We start from the raw sequence: 20,552 nt of genomic DNA, 5'->3' as shown, positions 1-20,552 counted from the left end.
GGCTCTGAGGGTCCCACTTTACGGAGACGTTCAGCAACCTGCCCTCGGCCACTTTGCAGCAGACTTAGAATTTAGCTCCGACTATCTGACCCCACAGCTTGTGCCGGGAACCCTCCGCCTTCACTGGCCTTTTCACGGTTCCATGCTGGGAGCGCGCTGGGCAGGACGCGGTGAGTCACACCCAGAACTCAGGCCTCCTCCCTAAGCATCGAGTTCTTTCCCTGAAACCCCCAGTCTCTGTCACACTAACAGGCCATTCCTCAGAGGAAATCCTTTCTGCGGGGCCAGTGTCACATGGGTCCAGAAATGCCACAGGTTTTGCAGAGCCCGGGCCCACCCTGGGGCGCCCCACCCTGACCACCCCGACCACACCCTTCCCTCCCGCGGGCCCCGGAGCTCCGCCTGTGGCTTGCTCACTCGCTGTTGAGAAGTGGGTGGCCACACGCCTGGCTGGATGTGAGCCAGTTGGGGTTGTCAGGTTAAATTCCTTTATTCGGGACTGGGCAGCAGTTTGGAGCCTGGCTTATGTAATTTGCCGTGTTTATCTGTTTGCTGATTTCACATTCAGCTTGGCTCAGAAATACTTATAGAAAATGGATTTGTAAAAAATTCCATCTGTGGTATCTCTTGTCCGCAGTGCCTTCTAGGTAAAACCACCTGAATGCCTGGGTGGGTGGGGGGCGGGAGGGTGGATGCTCCCAGCGGTCTTTGCTTGTTTGTGTGCTCCTTTGGCGAGGTGAGGGGGTGGCCCCGTAAGTCCCTACACTTGTCCCCTCTAGGTAGCAGCGGGGTTTGTCATGCGGGCCCCTCAGTGGAGCCGCTTTGCTGGGGAGCCAGAGAGGTACGTGTTTGGGACTGGGATGTAGCCCTTGGGCTCTGGAAGCCATGTGCCTCGGGCAACCGCCTTCCTTCAGCATGCTGACGTCCCCTGAGCTGGACAGGGGAGGAAGACTCCAGAGTCACGTCTGTGCCCCGTGGTTCAAACGAGCCTGGTGGGTGAGTGCAATCTTGTTGGCAAGTCACATCACCTGCATGGGCCAGGCCAGTTCACCTGCTCCTGGGGCTGGTCACACCTTCCCTGCCATAGGATCACGGGCGGATGAGGGAGTCCCAGCTGCAGGTGAGCGCTTGGTCTCAGCTGCTCTGAGCACTCCCTCTTTTCCCGGGTTGCTGCCTAGCTGGGGAAGTGACTCCGGTGGCAGCGTGGCCCATGTGCAAGGGAGCTGGCCACTTCCGCCTGCCTCCGCCCTGGCACTCCCAGTGGTTGGATCCACACAGCTGCCGGTGAGCTAGCCCTTGGCTCAGGTGTTCTTGGCTGGGGCCCATGCACCGGCCGGTCCCAGGGGCGTGATGGGCAGAGCCTGCCCCTCCTTGGGAAGACTCTGATTGGGGTGTATAGGGTGCAGACTGTGTATCTTGATCACTCATTTCCCTCCCCGGGTCCCGGCCATCCCTAATGGCCAGAGTGACTTTTTTACTTTTAGAGAATGGCCTATGGGAAAACGTCAGTGTCACCCCACTGGGCCCTCGGGTCTTATCCCAGCCCGGGATCCTCAGTACAGCGTGAGGGTATAAACAAGGCCTGAGGTCTGAGTTTGGACTGGGGGCTACTGGTCACAGACAGGGCGAGTGTGGTGGCACGTGCTCAGAGCAGGGGGTGATGGTCATTCCTTTCTCCATCTTCCTCTCTAACTTCCCTTTGACTTTTCCCCTTTATCCTTCCGGTTATGCAATGTTTTCCTAATCACCTGGGCTTCACTTTAGGCCAATGTAGGAATCTCTGGGCCTCAGGCTGCTTGTCTGTGTTTTTTTAAAAGCTCCCTGGGTGTTGCTGCTGCTCGGGGCTGGTTGAGAACCACTGGGTTCTCATGGTTTATATGCACAGTGTTTATCCCTTATGATGTTCTGCACACAGTAATCGATCATCGCTCTGGTTTTCTATTTGAGGTAAAGATAAAAATTCTCCTTTTTAAAAAGAGATTTAAGTGTAAATGGGGAGAATTAAAAAAAAAGCACTAATGAGAAAAAATAATAAAACCAGGCATCCCTAGATGTGGCCAAAATCACAGATATGATGCCCAGATGTCCAAAGTGTGTAAAAACTGTAACTAGGTGACCTCAAAGGGCCCCCCCCCCCCAGGCCCCACGTCCTGATGGACCCGAGAGGCGCTCACCATGGACAGCCTAACAAAACGGACAGTTAGCCCAGACTGTTCACACCAGCTGCCTGGATCCAGAGGAAACAGGGTTAGCAGATTCGGGGGCAGTGGTACATGAGGTGTCCCCCTCTTGCTTTACTCAGTGACCCCCTGCCCCAAACAGGCCAGCTGGTTCTCTCTGTTGCAGTGGGTCTCCACCTCTCCTGGATCATAGTGGCAGCTCGGGAAGCCCTCTGGGCAGCACTCGGGGCTTCCCCCCCCAACCCCCCCCCCCCCGGCCCGCCCACCGGAGACATTGCTACGTAAACCCAGTGGAATGCAAAGTTACCAGGATCTGACTCCATAGGACTCAGGCACCCGCCCTGGCACATGGGCGAATCAGGTCATGGGGGGCTAGCAGTGCTGGCCCCAGGCCTTGACTTCTCAGATGGAGGAGAGTCCTCACCCCCGCCCCCAATGTTTACACTATCCCAAAGGGACATAGAAACCGAACTTCAGGTGAACAGACCCTGCTTGGCCCCAGCCTGCTTCTCCTGCTTGTGTCTGGGGGGAGCCACCTTGTGCCACGGGCGAGCTGGCCCCTGTGCCTTCCTTTCCTGATTGTGTGAGGTTCCTGTTGTCTTTTAACTGGTCAGCCCACTCTGGGTATCAGGGATTGCAGACTTCTTGCCGAAAGGAATAGTATGGAGTCTTCTAGATTTCCAGACCTCTCAGGAATGCTGTGCTGATCTGTGGGGGTGGGGTGAGGTATTTCTCTTGAGCTGATAAATAGCATCGGCAAACCTTTTCTGTGACGGGACAGATAGTAACTATCTTTGCCTTATGGGCCGCACAGACTGTTGTAATTTATTCAGTTCTGTTGTATCTTCCGCTGCCGTGGCTACAGGCCAGTACAGTTTTGCTTACGGATGCTTATGGATGCTGGAATTAGAGTTTCCCGTCATTTTTACCTATCATAAAGTATTACTCTTGCAGTTTTTTTCCCAACCATTTATTTTTTTATTTTTAAAGATTTTATTTACTTAGAGAGAGAGAGAGCATGAGCAGGGGGGAGGGGCAGGCAGAGGGAGAAGCAGACACCCTGCTGAGCAAGGAGCCCCATGCAGGGCTCGATCCCAGGACCCCAGGATCATGACCTGAGCCAAAGGCTGATGCTTAACTGACTGAGCCACTGAGGCGCCCCTTCCCAACCATTTAAAAACAGAATCATCATTCTGTGTACTGGAAAGCTGTGTACTGGAACGCGCAATGGGTCATGGTTTGCAGGCCTCTGTTCTAGAAGCCCCCACTGCAGGGGAGGGTGGGTCTTGCAGATTGGAGCAAGTGGTTCTAATCATTTCAGTTCTGAAAACTAGTTCTGAAATAGGTCTCAATCTTTTAAGCCTGCTGTTTAAAATAGAACCGTGGGTCTGTGACTTAGTTCCCGCATTCAGCCAAACCTTAAGTCTAGTGGCGAGGAGGAGAGGAACCTGGAGGGAGAAAACTTGTCCTGTGCTGGCTGTGCAACCTTGGGCAGGTGGCTCAGCCTCTCTGAGCCTCGCTTCTTCCATCTGGGGAGGCAAGAATAGTGGGACCTACCACGTCAATGGAATGATCAGTGCAAGGCTTAACACATACCGGGCACATGGCACAACTCTGCAGGAAGGTCAGCTATGTCCTCTCCCCTCTGCAATGAGTTCAGGAGCACGGGTGGATGGGAGTACTTTTTTCCTTCAGCCAGCAGCACTGCACAGTAGATCTTACTTGACACTTCATAGAGGAGGAGGCCCAGAGAAGTTACAGAGCTTGTCCAAGGTCACAGCTGATAATAAATAGTAGATCTAGAAGACTGTGTAACTCGAAGGACCTAGCTCTTTCCATGCAATGTCCTTGCAGGGGACCAGAGGGGGGTTAAATCTAATTCAGCTATGTACTTGCTGAGAGGTTAATGTAATCAGCATCTTTCCTTTTACAGTCAGGCTCTTGTAACTCCTCTGTGCTGTGCCTGAAGTTCTTTGGGGGACAAGCATCATTTGGGGGACCTCACGGACTTCCAGCAGCTTGTGGGGTTAGCAGCTCCAGGCTGAGGGTTTTCTGTAAATATCTTAGGGGGGCAACTTTGTCATTCTGCAGGGAGCTCTAGTGTAGAAGTCCCAGCCTGGAAACAGGCATCTGGGGAAGTCTTTAAGTTTATCGGACCCTCTTGGGCGAGAACATCTGTGGTGTCTGAGTCTCTGCAGGGTTAGTGGGGAAGGCTCTAGAAGGTTCTAGAAGACTGGACTCAGGGTAGCTGCATTTGAAGAATGGAATCATCGCGGTCTTAGGAAACATACTGGCTGTGAGTTCCTAACTGGTGTTAGGCCTTGGTTTTTTCCCTTCTGTAAAATGGAGACAGAAATGTCATTAGTGGCCTGTTGCCTGAACACGTGTCTGTCGGGCGCCTGCAGTGGGCCTTGCTCTGAATGCACAGGAGAAGGCTGGGGAGGAAGCCTGGCCTTGGATTATGGAGGCCTCTGGAGATGAAGCCCAGGCAAGGGAGACTGTGGCAGGATCAGTGCATCTGGGCCAGCTGCAGTTAGGCTCCGGACTGGGTTTCCTGCACCCCTTGCTCTTGTCTGAAGGCTTCATCAGAGAAGCCAGGACACCCGGACATTGGACTCGCTGGTCAGCTGCCCCATCTGTAACCTAGAGCATGTCCTGCTCGGTTACCTGAGGACAAGCAGCCTGGAGCCAGGCTGCTGGAACCCAGCCCCCACCTGTGAGTGGCTGAGAGGTTGGGGTGGGGACAGGGGTGTCAGGAGTGGGGGGAGGCGTCTTGGGAGAGAAAGAAGGATGGACACAGGTGTGACCAACTGTCCCCAGTGTGCCCTAGATGGAGGGGTTTCTTGGGATACAGGACTTGCGGGGCAGAAACAGGGAAAGTCTGGAGCAAACTGGAGCAATCGGTCCCCCTTGGTCAGTGGGTCATGCCGCCCTGACTGCGGCATTGGGCAGTCTCTGGGTCATGGCGGGGCGGTGTGGGAGGGGTCAGCTCTCCCCTGAGCATCAGGGTCTGCTCAGAGCCCCTGTGCATGAGGAATCACCAACTCTGCTGTCCCCTGGGTCTCTGGGTGCGTAACGGGAGAGACCAGCCCCACCCCCACCCCCCACCCCTGCAGGACCGGGTCCCAGAGCACAGAGAGTTTCGGAAATGCCGTGGGGTGAATGGCTGGGGATTAAGGTCTCCACCACGCTGGGGCAAATGACTCAGATGCTCGTCCATGCTTTGCCACCTTGCATATGCTGTTGCCCATCCCTTGGCCACCTCCTCTGTGACTCATCCCTTGGCCCCTCACGACAAGCAGTGTCTCCCACCCTCACTGTGTCCCTCTGAGCTGAATCTTACTAACCCCCCAACTGGGCTTCTATGTTTCTGCATCTTTCTCCCCATACACTGCGAGCTCCTCAAGGGAAGGTCCCCACTGTAGTGTTTCCTCTGCTGCACTTGGTACCTGGAGGCCCCGTAAAGGTTTCTTGAAGGAATGAATGACACTGAACACATAGGGCAGAGAGTCATGCATTCCTTGCTGAGGACCTCCTGTGTGCCAGATGCTGTCCCAGGAAGTGGGATGGGAGCAGTGGACATGACTAGCAGCATCTCTGCTCTGATGAAACGTGCATTCTAGAAAGATCTAGAATCCTCTAAGATTCAACAAGCAGGCAATGACTGCGCAGACCATATCAGAAGGTCACATATGCTCTGAAGGAAATGCAAAGAAGAAGGGAAGGGAAGTCACTGAGCCTCCGCCAATTGCCAACAGGCTGGGAATGGAGGGTGTGGCTGATGGTTCAGGCCTAGCACATGCGGCGCCTTCCCACGGAGGCAGAAAGAAGGTACCTTCCCCTGGGTGGTGGCGGCCCTCCTGTGCAGTGTTGTCCACTCAGGGTTGGTGGCTTGTGGGCCCTCAGTCCCTTCAAGGAAATCTGTAAAAGCCAGCATTGTGTGAGGCAGGGGAGAAAACACATTTGGGAAAGTCAGATGGTGTCCTGTGCCTCGTGCGGGAGCTGAGTGTGTGTCTGCTCCTCTCCTCAGGGTGGGAGTACCAAGTACCAAGCTCACATGCTGGCCACCCTTCTCCCCCCACCCCCCGCTGGGTGGGTGACCTTGCCAGGGCAACAGCAAGAAGGGACATGGGCTCCCAAAGGGACTGGTGGCAAGAAGCCAGGCACCCAGGCTTTTCCAGGAGGAAAGGGATCGGTCCCTCTCCAGCCCCAGGCAGGGGACTGCCCGTGAGAGGGCCAGGAGGATTACGGAGGTGGCAGCGTCATCAGCTGCCATGGGTTGCCCCTGACAGGGGAGTGCTGTCCCCTGGGGCTGACGGGGTGCTCAAGCCCAGACACGGGCCTCTCCAGGAGGGGTGCAGGGCCACAGCGCCCTAAGACTGGGAAACACGCCGCTCCCCTGGGCCCCAGAGGATGGCTTCGCCCCGGTGCTGAGGTCCGGGCAATTCGGGTGGCACTTCTTAGTCTACGAGGATGTCACTCTGGGGGTAACACCCTCACGCTGAGACACCAGAGCACCGAGGAACAGAAGTCAGTCCACAAGCCAGGTGCCCTTGGCTTTGCACAGACACATCCTAAACCTGGCATCTTGAAGCCCTGGCAGGAACAGGCATGAGCTAATTATAATCAGCACAGCCTGTGAACAGTTGACCTTGGACTCCAGAGAGGTGAAGGTTCCCTGGGGGGAATGACTCCGGAGTGCTCTGAGGCTTGCAAATACAAGGCAGGGGTTAACAATACAGGGTGTGGACTCATCTGGATAGTCCAGTGGATATCTCCTTTCCGCTTCAGCAGAATGGGGCCGATTTTAAACCTCTTGGACTCTGCTAAGAGGAGAGAAGAAGGCAGCAGGATTTCTTGCTGTGTGACCTTGGGCAGGTTAGGTAACCCCTCTGAATCTTGATTTCCTTATAAAAAAGCCAATCATTCCTGCCGTGGGTCTGAGAGTAGGTGGGAGACCTCAATGAGCTGAATGTGTATAGACACCCAGCGCAGTGCCTGACACCTAGTAGGTATTTAGCAATGTTAGTTCCCAGCCCTCTACCCATTGAAAAATCCCGGAGGGCTTCCTGGAGGCAGTGATGGGTAAATGGAGCCAGGGAAAGAAAAGCATAGAGGGGAGAAGCCCCAGGGAGCTCCTGTTGCTGGGAAGGAAGCGGGAAGTGGTGGAAGGTAAGGCTGCCGAGGTAAATGGAGAAGGACTTTAGCTGTCCTGTTAAGATTGAGGATTTTCTCAGGGGATATGGAGCACTGAAGGGTTAAAGTCAGGAGGGCCCTGACCCTGAGCCCTTACATGCCCTCTTCCGTCACCGAGAAGAGAGGACTCAGGTCCCTCTGCCTCGTGCAAGACAGGCAGGCTTCTGGGGCACCTGGGAGGCTCAGTCATGATCCCGGGTCCTGGGATCTAGCCCCGCGTCCATCAGGCTCCCCGCTCATTGGAGAGCCTGCTAGCCCGCTTCTCCCTCTCCCTCTGCCCTTCCCCCTTGCTCGTGCTCTCTCTTACTTTCTCTCAAAATAAATAAATAAAATCTTAAAAAGACTGGCAGGCTTCTGGGGGAGGAGTCGAAGCACCCTGATGCCTGAGACTTGGGAACCAGGCATGGCTTTGGCTCTGCAGGGCCAAGGGTCTCCCCAGGGTTCCCTCCCTCCAAGAACTCCCGTCTGGAATGAGCACTTCCTTCCTTGGGCTGTTCATCCCACAGCTGGAGTGCCTCTTCTTAATTGAAAAGTGATGTTCAGGTTATTCTGTTTCCTAAACCAAACCTGAAAACCACGGGAGGGCATTTTTCTTACCTGGAAAGGATGCCCGGCTTTCTAACCTGCCTTGTTCTTGGTGATGACACAGGCGCAGGGTCAGGGGGATCTGGCCTACGTGGGTCCCTGTGGGCCCTGGTGGGTCTGAGAGGCAAGCCCTACTGTGCCGCAAGCTCAGTGCCGGGCTTTTGTGTGCTTGTTGGTGCTGTTGTTATCCTCACTTTGTAACTGAGGAACACTGAGGAACAGAGAGGTTGTTAATAAACTTGCCCAAGGTCACACAGCAGACAGATGGAGCAGCCAGGTTCAGTCCCAGACTGGCCATACTTCAAAGTCTCTACCTTTTCTGTGCAGCGTAATGTGATTGCTGGGCTTAATACTCATTTGAACTTGTTTTGAAAGTCTAACAGAACCGTGAAATCTCTTAATGTGTTCTTAGAGCGTATTACATTAAAGCCCTTTAATTTTTTTTTTTAAACTGTGACTACCACCTTAAGGGAATCGAAATTTTAACAATGTACCTGTGATTCCACTGCTGTAAGAGAAACCCTTGTCTTTTTTATGTATTCCTTTCAATCTTTATCTTTTTTTTTTTTTTTTGACACAGCTTTTGCATAATTTACCAGCAGGAGTTGGCAAACTACAGCCCCCTGGCCAAATGCCACTTGTTTTTATAAACAAAGCTGCTGGATCACAGCCATGCCCGTGGATTATACATCCCCCTGTGTTCACACCACAACTGCAGATCTGAGTAGTTGTGACAGACACCATATGGCTGGAATACTCCCCGATCCTTTCCAGAAAAAGTTTGCCAACCCCTCTTCCAGAACGCACAGAGTCTTTCAGCATGCCCTTCCTCCTGTTAGCTACAGCATTACGCCACGGTGTGAACCATCACATTGTTTCATTGTGAATGGCCCAGAATATTCCACGAAATGATATCACACACTTTTCCCCATCATTTCCTCTTTGCTGGACTGTTATATTGCATCTTTGCTTTCGTTTTGTTTTGTTTTTCCTCCTTTCCTCATCTGTCAATTTATTATTTATTTAAAACACTTACTTAACACCTGCTGTTTACCTGCGCTGTTCTAACCATTTTACCGACAGAACTCACTTTATTCTCAGATCAGCGATAGGAAGTTCATATTATTACTACCCCCTTTTTAAAGATTTTTTTAAATTTATTTATTTTAGAGAGAATGAGAGCAAGCAGGGAGAGCGGCGTGGGGCAGAGGGAGAGGGAGAATCTCAAGCAGACTCCGCGCTGAGTGCGGAGCCCGATGCCGGGCTTGATCTCATGACCCTGAGATCACGACCTAAGCTGAAATCAAAAGTCGGCAGCTTAACCAACTGCGCCACTCAGGCGCCCCCTTACTCCCATTTTATAGACGAGAAAGTGAAGTCAGAGAAGTTAAATCCACTTGGCTTAGGTCTGAATCTGCTTAGCAGGCTAGCTCCGGAGGCTTAGCATCTTTCAGGAAGTATCCAGAAGAGACAGGCCTTTGTGACTGGGTGTGAGTGGGGGTCTAGGGCAGTGACTCATCAGGATGAGCCCTGCCCTGCACTCCCTGCCCTGCCCAGCTGCCCCACATCACCCAGATGTGGCTATTCTCTGGTCTTCCTTGTCACAAGCCAGGCAGCAGCTAGGGCCCTATGACCACACATTTTGTTTCTCTGTGGAAAAGGGGGTTCACGGCCAATGCTGAAGAGTAAGAAAAGGCAGGGCCAAGAAAATGTGTCACAATCAGGAAAATACCACGTGGGTGATAACAGCAAGAGTAGATCAAGGACTCTGCTTTGTGGCCAGAGGGCTCCTGGGCTTGCTCAGTTGTTAAGTAAGTGATAAATTTGCAAATTCTCTAGTCAAACTGAGAAAAACACCACCAAAAATGCAATGTAACTGTCCAGCAAAACAGAAACGGCTAAGGATGGTTTGTGACATCCACCCGTGGAATGTTCTGGGTCACTTACAATGAGAACTGTTAATGGTTAACACCATGGATGGCGTGTGGCAGGCTTGGTGTTAGTCTTCTCCGAGTCAGGGGGCCTCCTGAGACCTGCAGACCTCACCAGGAGGACAAGCAGACCCAAAAGGCGACATGACATTCCAGGCTCACAGAGCCCTCGTGGCCCACCCCAAGGGTCTCGGGGGACAGATCAAAATCCCTGGTTCACAGAGACGTTCTGAAAGGTGAATTCAGTGAGGGCTTCCCACAGGGCGTGTGAACTGGTGAATTGCAAAAGGTCTCAGGTTGAGAAACGCCGTGTTATAGACATCAGGGGTGGGAGGGAGACCATGGGAGAACGCTGGATGCCATGCCCATCTTCCAGAAGGGAGGAGGGAGACTGAGCTGTCAGGCCACCCAAGGGTGCAGGACCTGGTCGGTTCACTTCCTCTTTGTGATCTTCACGCCAACCGACAACCACAGCGTCTGGTGCAGAGTAGAGGCGTTGAAACAAGATTTTGCCATTAAAGGCACCGAGCCTCTCCCAGGCTTTGGAACGGAGGGAAAGCAGGCCCCCGGTGTGGTTCTCACTTAGATGAAATGAGCCCAACCCAAACCTCTGCCTGCTCACTCGGGGTCCTTTGAGAGCCTGCCCTTCATCTTTCCCTGGCCTGTCTGGGTGGAATGAGAAGGCACAAGGTGGGAGAAGTTAAGAGCTGGTTTTTCTCAGCCTTCGGTTTCTGGAACCCCCGGCCCAAGGCTCCCCGCACCTGGGACTGGAGTCTCTGTCTGGACTGATTGATTTTGAGCCGTACACCCAGGAGACCCACGGGGGAGGCATCACCGGTAACCTCAAGCTATGCAGGCCTCTCGGGCTTGTCCCCGTCTCAGCCGCGCTCACCGTGCGGGGCTGGCCTTGGCCGGGCGCCTTGTCAGTCTGAGCCACTGGGGTTTACCCCCGAGCTTGTGTGCCTCTGCAGTCAGTCGGGTGTGTGATGGGAAATCCTGTTCCGACTCAAAAAGGAACCCCCTTTCTCTTGCCTTTCTGACTCACTTCCTCATTTTGCTGACCATTCTGCAGCATGGCACGGGTGCTGGGGCTGACAGGCCTAAGCTTGCTCCCAACTCTGTGCCTCGGCAGCCGTCTGACCTGACAGTTGGTCCCTCTGAGCCTCAGTTTCCCCATCTGTAAAGTGGCTCAGTCACTCCTGCCTTGGTGTCGGTGCGTAAGGGGTGCACAGCATCTGCCCAGTGCCTGGCACACAGCAGGGGGCCTCCCATGTAGGAACTTTTGCTCACGTTTCCCCCAACCCACAGGAGCCTCTTTTGGCATCCAAAGGTCAAGCTCCATGGTAAACGTGACACCCACCCAGGGCAATTGTAGGCCACAGGTGAGCCTGAGGTGGGGACAGTAGAGCAGACCGGACACCTGTTACCCACCAAACAGCGTTGGCCACAGCGCGTGGCCGGGTGCTTTGCTGGCTGAGGGCCCACGAGACAGGCTTCAAGCGCAGACACTGTTGGGAGGCTGGAGGCTGCTTTCTGCAGCTTATTAGATGTTTGCACGTTCGATCAGATGTCAAGAAAAGATCTTTTGACTTGAACCCTTGGCCTTGTGAAGAGCAGGTTTGTGATGAGAAGGATGCCTTAGGGAAAATGACATTTTAGGAGGCATTTCCCAGCATGTGGCCCGAGGTGCCAGGTTGCAAAGAGCCTGCTCAGTCCCACGTTGTTTCAGAGGGTTGGGCAGATGCTGTCTGGCCGCTTGTGGATCTGTCACTGACCAGAGGATGCCACTCCCTTGCTCATGGACCCTCACTAGCTCCCTCTTGCCTGCAGATGCACGTCAGCCCACCTCCTTTGTATCCCCTGCCATTCAGTCCCCAGAGCCTGCCTCTCTGACAACTGCTTCCTTCTGTTTCCCTTTAAGAATTCCCAAGCCCCCTCTGCAGCCTGAACTTGGCCTTGCATTTTTTCACCTCCTAGCTTTTGCTCACACTGGTCCACCCACTTGTCTTGTTCTTTGCCACTTTGCATCTTATCCAGGCCCTGCTTTTCCTCCATGCCTCAGCCAGAGTGTCCCCTCCTCTGTGAACCCCTCCCTGGATCTCCTGATCACCAGCATCGCTCTGTTCTCTAGGCTCCAAGAGCTTCTGGTGTGCCTCTCCACTTGGGCACCTGTAACGTTCCCATTCAGAGTTCGCGGTCATGCAGACCATGAGCTTTGTAACCTGCAGGCCGCGCCAGGCTCGGCGCCGGCCTCAGCACTGGGCACACCTGGGTATGGAAGTCAGATGATCTTGGATTTGACTCCTTATCTCCCAACTACTAGCTCTGGGACCCTGGGCGGGCCGTGCCACTTCTCCATCTCAGTGTCTTCATCTGTAAACTGGAACTGGATACTGAGACCCGACTCTCAAGTATAACAAAATATCTTTATGATTAACTCAGCAAAAGCTGTCGCATCGAGTAGCTTCTCACAGGGAGAGTTTGTTCCTCCCAGGAATTCCCAGTACCAAGGGATGTGTCCTTGAGTTGCAAACCCTGGCAAGCCCGTTGGAATGCTTCCCAGGGCCTCACTCTGCTCCTCTGTGTTTGCTCAGCCCATCGGGCTGCCTTCAGCCCCTCTCTGGGGTGACAGAGTTTGCTTTCTGTTTGTTCCAGTGTGGGATGTGAAAGTTTCACGCCACTCATGTAATGTCCATAAGCCCGCTTTGGATGCTGGCGTGGTGTCAGGCTCTCAGAAGCAGTCTGGCCCAAGGGGCTGGCTAGGCTGCAGTTCTGGAGTCCAACAGACCCAGGTTCAAATCCCAGCTGTGCTTCTTGGGCAACAGCAGTGACCAGTTCGGAGATTTTAGTTTATTTTTGAGAGAGAGCGAGTGTGTGCGAGAGAATGAGTGGGGAGAGGGACAGAAGGAGAGAGAGTATCTTAAGCAGGCTCCACGCTTACTGTGAAGCCCAGCACGGGGCTCGACCCCACAACCCTGAGATCATGACCTAAGCCAAAATCAAGTCGGTCACTTCACCAGCTGAGCTATCCAGGTGCCCCTGAGAGTTTAAAGTCAAGTTATTTCACCTCTCTGAGACTCAGTTTCCTTATCTTTGCAGTAGGGACTACCATAGCAACCTTCAGAGTTTTCTTAAGGATCAAGTGAGGTCATGCGTGCCCGGAGAGGGAGGGACATGTTGAATGGCACCTAATGCGGGCTCAGTGGATGGAAGGTACAGGTTCACCATTTTGAAAAAGATCTCCAGCAGCCCCTTAGCTCCTCCCATATGGGCATACCACTGGTAAGGTGCAGGGTTTGGATCCCTGGAGGGAAGAACTTTCTTCTCCCCTGAGCTATGTAAAAAGAGGATGGGATGCCTGGAAGAGGTAGTGAGCCTCCCATCACTGGAGGTGTGCAAGGGTCTTAGAGGCCTTTTGATGGGTATATTTTTAAGAAAATTCAAGCAACGATGGGTGCTTAATCGAGGTCTTTTTGATTGGCCATCTTAGTTTTTGGATTCTGATTGTTTCTTAACAAAACAGCTTTATTGAGATAAAATTCACAACATACAGCTCACCCACTTAAAGTATACGATTTGATGACTTTTAGTACATTCCCAGAGCTGTACCAACATTACTGCAGTCATTTTTAGAACATTTTTATTACCCTAAGAGGAAACCCTGCACCACTGCATCTTCGTCCCTAGGTATAGATTTGCCTGTTCTAAACATTTCATGTAAGTGGAATCATGTGTTATGTGGTCCTTTGTGATTGGTTTCTTTCATAGCATCATATTTTCAGGGGACATTTGTATTATGGCTTCATGATTGCTTCATTCCTTTTTCTTGCTGCATAGTATTCCATGGTATGGATATAACACATTTTATTTACCCATTCATAAGCTGATGGGCATATTGGTTGTTTCTACTTTTTTGGCTATTTTGAACATTTGTGTGCATATTTTCACGTGGGGACATGTTGTAATTTCTCTTGGGTAGATATCTAGGGATTGTTGGGTCCTCTGCTCACTATGTGTTCAAGCATTTAAGGAACTGCCACGCTGTTTTTCAAAGTGGCTACACCATTGCATATCCTCACCAGCAGTGTATGAGGGCTCCACATTTTCCACATCTTCGAACATAACTTTGTTATTATCTTTTTGATTCTAAGCATCCTAATGAGCATGAAGTGGTTTCTCATTTTGGTTTTAATTTGCATTTCCCTGATTGCTAATGATGTTGAACATCTTTCAGTGTGCTTATTGGCTATTTGTATCTACATCTTCTTTGAAGAAATGTCATTCAGATCTGTTGCCCATTTTATAATTGGGTTTTTGTCTTTCTAGTTATAAGTCCCTTAATCGGATAAATAATTTGCAAAATTTCTTTCATGCTGTGGGGTTTTCTCTTCACTTTCTTGATGGTGTTCTTTGAGGCACAAAAGTTTATACTTTTGATAAAGTCCAATTTATCTAATTTTCCTTTGTTGCTTGTGCTTTTGGTGTCACATCTAAGATAACAGTGCCCAGTCCTAGGCCAGGAAGATTGACGCTTATGTTTCCCTCTAAGAGTTTTATAATCTGGCTTTTTGCAATTTGACCTTTGATCTATTTTGAGTTACTTTTTGTCTATGGTGTGAGGTAGGGGTCCAAGTTCTATCTTTTGCATGTGGATATCAAGTTGTCCCAACACCATTTGTTACAAGGACTCTTCTCTTCTCATTGAATTGTCTTGGCACCCTTGTTGAAAATTAACTGTAACTATGATAGCTAATTGTTTCTTTATCAGTGGGTCAATTTGAAGAAATGTGCATTACGTAGAAGGTGTTTATACCAAGATAAATCCTGGCCATAGCTCTGCCATTGAGCGGGATCTTGGATGGGTCTCTTTCTATCTATAAGCCTCAGTCTCCCCATCTATAGAATGGCCCAGCTAGCTAAGAGGATTCCTAAAAAGTGGTCCAATTGTTACATACTGAGACTCAGAGAGGTCTCTGCAGAATCTTTCATTGGCTCCTTGGGGTAACCCATCATCCTGTGAGCCCGGCCCTACAGCCTGAGATCTGGAGCCAGGCTCAAATCTGAGGGCAGTTTCAGCGACTCCCTGGCCTGGGATGGCCCCATGAAAGCCAGCCTGCCTTTCCAAGAACATCGATGTTGTGCTCAGTTAATAAGCAGCACTGCCGTCCTCCATGCCAACTATGCTGCAGGCCTGTGTGTACAGAGCAGATGAGACACGGCCTCCACCCTCGAGGGCGACAGGGTAATGGGAAGGGAGGCACATCAACAACAGTCATGGAGCCAGTGGGGCGTCCTGGTTGGTGCTGTGTACCTGGGACTGCAGGTGCGAGGGGCAGATGACAAAACACGGCTTTGCTGGTAAGGCCATAGGCCTGGCCCAAATGTCAATACTTGCTCAAGGAAGTATCTGGAGAATGTTAGGTTGAGCTATACAGGACATTCACGGGTCTTTCATCCACCACCTAGCTGCGGCTGTTACTTTACTGACACCTTTGGCTTTCCAACCTTCCCTAACAGGCCAACCAGGTAGTATTGACCTCTTGTCCACAGGTCAAGTGCTATGGTTAAGGGGAAGAAGGCTCTGGAGCCAAACTGTCAGCCAAACTGTCAAAGTTTCATTTCCAGCTTTGCATGCTTTGGGGAAAGTTATTTAAGATCTCTGTGCTTTGTTTCCTTATCTATAACAGGGGGCTGATAATAGCATCTCCTTTGTAGGGTATAATGCAGAGAGCTAGCTCTTAGGAAGGTCTCCAGCTCTGAGAGGTTGGAGTTGTGGGTTGGAACAATGTAGCATTTCCTCCAGCAAGCTAGGCGGGCTTCCCAATGGCTTGTTAGAACCCATGGCTATTCCGTGTTGTGACCTGGTAACAAAGTAAAATTAGCCTTTCCGTCTCCAGCACAGAAGATGATCATTATAGTCTGGCGCATTTGGATAGAGCGGGGCTTCTTGGCCACAGATAATTGCCTTACTAAGAGTGATTCTGTTGGGCGCCTGGGTGGCTCAGTTGGTTAAGCAACTGCCTTCGGCTCAGGTCATGATCCCGGAGTCCTGGGATCGAGTCCCACATCGGGCTCCCGGCTCAGCGGGGAGCCTGCTTCTCCCTCTGACCCTTTCCCCTCTCATGCTGTTTCTCTCTCTCTCTCTCTCAAATAAATAAATAAAATCTTTAAAAAAAAAAAAGAGTGATTCTGTTGGAAAAATCCCAAGGTGAATTGGATGTGCCCTTTCCCTTCATGACAACCTTCTAGTTTAAAGCTCAGAGAGGATGGAAGTCAGGGGGTGACCATTGCTTCCACTTTACCAACAAGGAGACTGGGTTTGGGAGCTGATTGGTGGCAGTCAGCACAGGAACCTGGGTTACCTAATCCCATTCTGGGGCCCACGTGGCCCGAGAGAAGGCTCTGATACCGGGTTAGCAGAGTCGCTGATGTCCCCCCTCCCCCATCCCTGCCTTTCTCCCATTTTCCCTGAACCTGCAGCATGTGTCCATCAAGGAGCAGTACGACCAGACGGATGCTCCTTCTGGTTCCATACTTCTTCCTTTTAGTAAAAAAAAAAAAAAAAAAAAAAAACTGAGCTAATAATTATCAAGTACCTACTAAGTGCCAGTGGGAGTAAATCTTATTCTTTATAATTTCCAGATTTACCCTATCGTTCACAAATATTTGTAGTGCCTGCCATGTGTCGGTGTCTATCCCAGGTACCTTGATCAAGAGAGCAGTGATAAGACAGGCAAGGGCCAGGCTCAGATGCAAGTTCACGTTCAAAGGAGAATAGGTGGAGAGCTCAGTGCAGTTGGGGAAGTTGTTGATTTTCATCCTGTGGCAGCCACTGAGTGAGCTGAGTTGTGTGCAGGCACCCAGGTCCCTTTGGAGCCCAGCCTGCCTGGGAGCTCCAGGAGCACAGAATAGGGCCCCCCCAGGACCCCAGTTTCAGAGCTCAGAGAGACTGTCGCACATTACATGCTTTTGGCTGTTGGTTCAAGGGTTTGGGCCTCAGAGAACCACCTGTTCAAGGAGTCGGCTGGCAGGGCCCTTGGAATTGGAGCGGATTCCTGTTGGCTGCGTGTCCCCGTCCCTCAGCTCCTTACTCCTCTGGCCTTCAGCGCACCGGCCAGGCTGGGAGCTGAGCCACCGAGAGCCTTAAAGGAAGAGGGGCCAGGGAAGTGCTTTTCGGAGCCCGAGAGCTTAATAACGGTGCTCTAAGTACAGATGCAAGTCAATCAGGTGGTTGGCCTTTGGGGACTTCAGATTAAAAGCACAATAAACTATCCCAGCCTGCCGATCAGAAGAGGCTAAGATTGAGAAGCCGGCTGTGGAAGGATGTGCGGGAACCAGAACCCTCACACACCACCGGTGGGAACGGACTGGGGTGCGGCCGCTTTGGAAAACAGCCTGGCAGTTTCTAAAAAATGTAAACATCACACCTGCCATGTGAGCTGGGCTCTCCACTCCTAGGTATTTCTGCAAGAGAAAGGAAAGCAAATGTCTGCACACAAGTGTTCAGAGCCGCTTTGTTCATGAAAGCTGAAAACTGTCCACCCGTGGGGTCCATGCAGACTGGGAGCTATTACTCAATGCAGAAAGGAATGAGCCGTCAATATGGGCATCAGCACGGAGGTATCTCAAAGTAGTTGTGCCCCGTGAAAGAAGCCAGGCCAAAAAGAAAGAAATACATGCATAGGGCATCATTCGATCTATGTGAAATCCTTCAGAAAAATGCCGGGTCACCTCCAGTGACAGCGCGCACATCAGCGGCTGCCTGGGACAGGGTGTGGGCAGAAGGGAGGAATCAGAAATGGGATCAGGAACCTGGGGGGTGATGGATGTGTTCTTTATCTTGAGTGGGGTGATGGTTTTATGGGTGTACATGTCAAAACCTACAAATTGTACTGTTTAACGATGCGTTTATTCATCAATTAGACTCCCAGGAAAGCTGTTAAAAATGAAGGCAACCCCATCTCCAGTCAATTATTCAATAAGATGAGTCTGACCCTGCCCTCCTTCAGCAAACTCCTCAACACATATGAGCAGTAAAACAGGAACAGCGCGGTCCAGCTGCGGGGTCCCATAATGGGTCCATGGCTTACTAACCATGCCGTGCCCCCCAAGCCCCCAATTTTCTTTCCGTGAGGTAGAACCAGTGATCCTAACTCCCTCCTAGGTCGGGAGGAGAACATGGGGAAATCCACAGAAAGTGCTTAGTAAACCTGTGGTAAAAGCAAAGCATGCACAGGGTCCGCGGGCACCCAAGGAAGGGAGGGGGTCATTGTGCAGGGAAGGAGGAAGCTGGGAAGGTCCCCACCTCTCAGTGGCTGTAAGTGGATCTTGGAAAGGAGAACAGGGAAGAGTCTGTGGGAAGGAGGTGTGGAGGGGTGTGGTAGGAAGGGACTTATCAGCCAGAACTAAGCTGGAGGAGGGGGCAGCACCCAGACTCGAAGCTCCTGGAAACTTCGACAGTGTGGTGCAACAAGGTGGGACTAGGGTTAGGTGGGAGCTCCATCCATCCATGAGGGTCATGAGCACTGGCTTCATCCGCCAGTCCAGGGTTTCTCAAACTGGGACCTGAGGAAGATTTTTCTGGGGACCACAAGTTGTATGAGAAGTTTTACAATTTTTGTCTAATAAAAAACAAAAGTTAAAACTGTACACGTGGGGCCATGCTTTCAAATTGAGAGACGAAATTTTCACCTAGCAGAAAGCTCTCATTTCTAAAGTCCGTGTTGCTGAGAGTGGGTTCCGAGACTATGTTATGTGCAGCTGTGATTTTTCCTTTAAAGAGGTTTGCCATCACCTTATTCCATCAGGGAGCTGCCAGAAGCGGGGGGCAAGGCGTGCGTCGTCGCTGTGGCCAGACTTCCTCCCATGGGCTACGTATGGTGTTATCTGTCCAGACAGTGCAGGGAGGGGGTGCCAGTTCTGGGGGAGGTGCTGCAGAAGGTCAGGCAGGTCTGGTGGGTTCGGGGATGACTGTGGGAACTGCCCCTCTCTGGGGAAGATTCCTCCCTGAGAGAAGGCGTGAGGCGCTGGGGACCTGACTTGCGCCTCGGCTTTGCAGGGCCAGTAAGAGGCCTGGAGAAGGAGCATGGGGACATCTGTCACGGCAAGGCTGTCCCGGATCCCTTGGGAAGGGAAGTCAGGGCAGGTGCAGGGACAAAGGGCTGACATCCCATCCTGGCTTCCATCCCGTTGGGCCAGCTCTTCTCAGGCAGGGGCCTCGGAGGGTGGGGCAGCACCTGGGGCTGGCCTTGCTGCAGGCCAGAAGGAGCACTGTCCTCCCGGGTCAGAGCCTTGGGAGATGTCATCCATGGGGTTCTTGGGAGTGTGAGTGGTTTTTACCGCTGGAGCATGGGACTGAGTCACAGCCTGCGGTGTGAAAAACCAACACCCACCTAATGCTCTCTTCTGAATCAGAGGCCAGGAGGACCACGTTGACCGGCCAGAGCGACCTCGTGCCGGTGGTCTGAGGCTCTGTGTCCTAGCCAGGTCGGACTGGTACTCAAACGCACTGCCCAGCGCTCTCTGACCTGCATCTGATGGCCAGTCCCTGCCTCCTTGTCTTCTGACCGCCCTGCCCACACCGCCAGCAGCTGACCATGACCCTGGGGCCAGGGTGCCTGGCAGGACCGCCCCCTCCTCAAGATCCCTGCAAGGAGTCCTCCCCTTCCAGGCCTCTGATTGGTGGCCCCCCTCCTCCCGGCAGCCGGAGCCAAGCACACCTGTGCCCCAGGAGCCGTGGCCCCACACCTTGGAGCCACACGCCCTGCCCCAGGGATGCATTCTGCCCACAGCCCCTTTCCCCCATTTTCTCTTAGTTGCCCTGTGCATTCTCTCCCCTCCCAAATATTTGTATTTGACCTTTGACCATGCTTAGACCATGGGTAGGAATCTTGGCGTCCTCCGTGCCGTGCCATTTGATGGAGAGCTTGGCTTTAGTCTGTTGAGAGGACTCAGAAATGCTGTTTGAGAGTAGTGTCTGGGGAGGGAGCTGGGCCAGAGAACGGTGTTCACCGCCCGCTACCATTTATCCGTGATGGACGGCTGTTCGAAAATTGCTCTCAGAGCCCTTGCTGTGAAAGCCGTCGCTGGCCTGTCCCCTTTGTGGCTGGAATTGTAAAGTGGACCCCACAACCCTGGCACGATGCGGGGTTTCTGGTGTCAGCATTTACGAGACCGCGGGCAGAGGGTGCGTTGCGGCGGCCTGTCGTCTGTGTGGCTTTGGGGCCATCCCTTCACCTCTCTGAGCCTGTGCTTCCCTCTGAGACGGGGTAAAGCCCAGCGTAGGTTCCCAGCTCTGGATTCAGCCCCCTTGGAGGCTGTTGAAAGATGAAATAAGATGGTGTAACACTTCTGTCCCCGCTCTTCACGCTTTGCTCTCAGAATCACCTTCTGCACACGCCAGGCAGGAGAGAACCCCCCAGGAACATCCCGGGGCTCTGAACGACGCCCTGAACGGTGGTGGCCGGGCCACATCATTGTCGGCTGGACGTAAACAAAAGAGTGCGTTCCCAGAATCCACTTGAAATAAGCTTTGGGATTAAAACCAGCTGGCTGCTCAGTTCCTGAAATTCCATCTGTGTCCATAGAGCAGCGGGAATGAGTAAGGATGGAAACTGTGGCAGGGCAGGAATGAGTCACGGGGAAGCCAGGCGAGTCACAG

The 20,552-nt window shown here is 52.3% G+C and overlaps 1 protein-coding gene across 6 annotated transcripts in view; it reads left to right on the top strand.

Moving 5' to 3' along the window:
- Window positions 1–20,552, top strand: part of SYNE3 (spectrin repeat containing nuclear envelope family member 3) — a 104,801-nt gene that overhangs the window by 7,633 nt on the left and 76,616 nt on the right. The window lies entirely within an intron of this gene.

The sequence above is a fragment of the Callorhinus ursinus genome, unplaced genomic scaffold, assembly GCF_003265705.2.
Source record: "Callorhinus ursinus isolate GAN/ISIS: 27379988/994484 unplaced genomic scaffold, GSC_fseal_2.0 scaffold8, whole genome shotgun sequence".
Lineage (NCBI taxonomy): Eukaryota > Metazoa > Chordata > Mammalia > Carnivora > Otariidae > Callorhinus > Callorhinus ursinus.
This window is presented reverse-complemented; position numbering and strand designations above follow the sequence as displayed.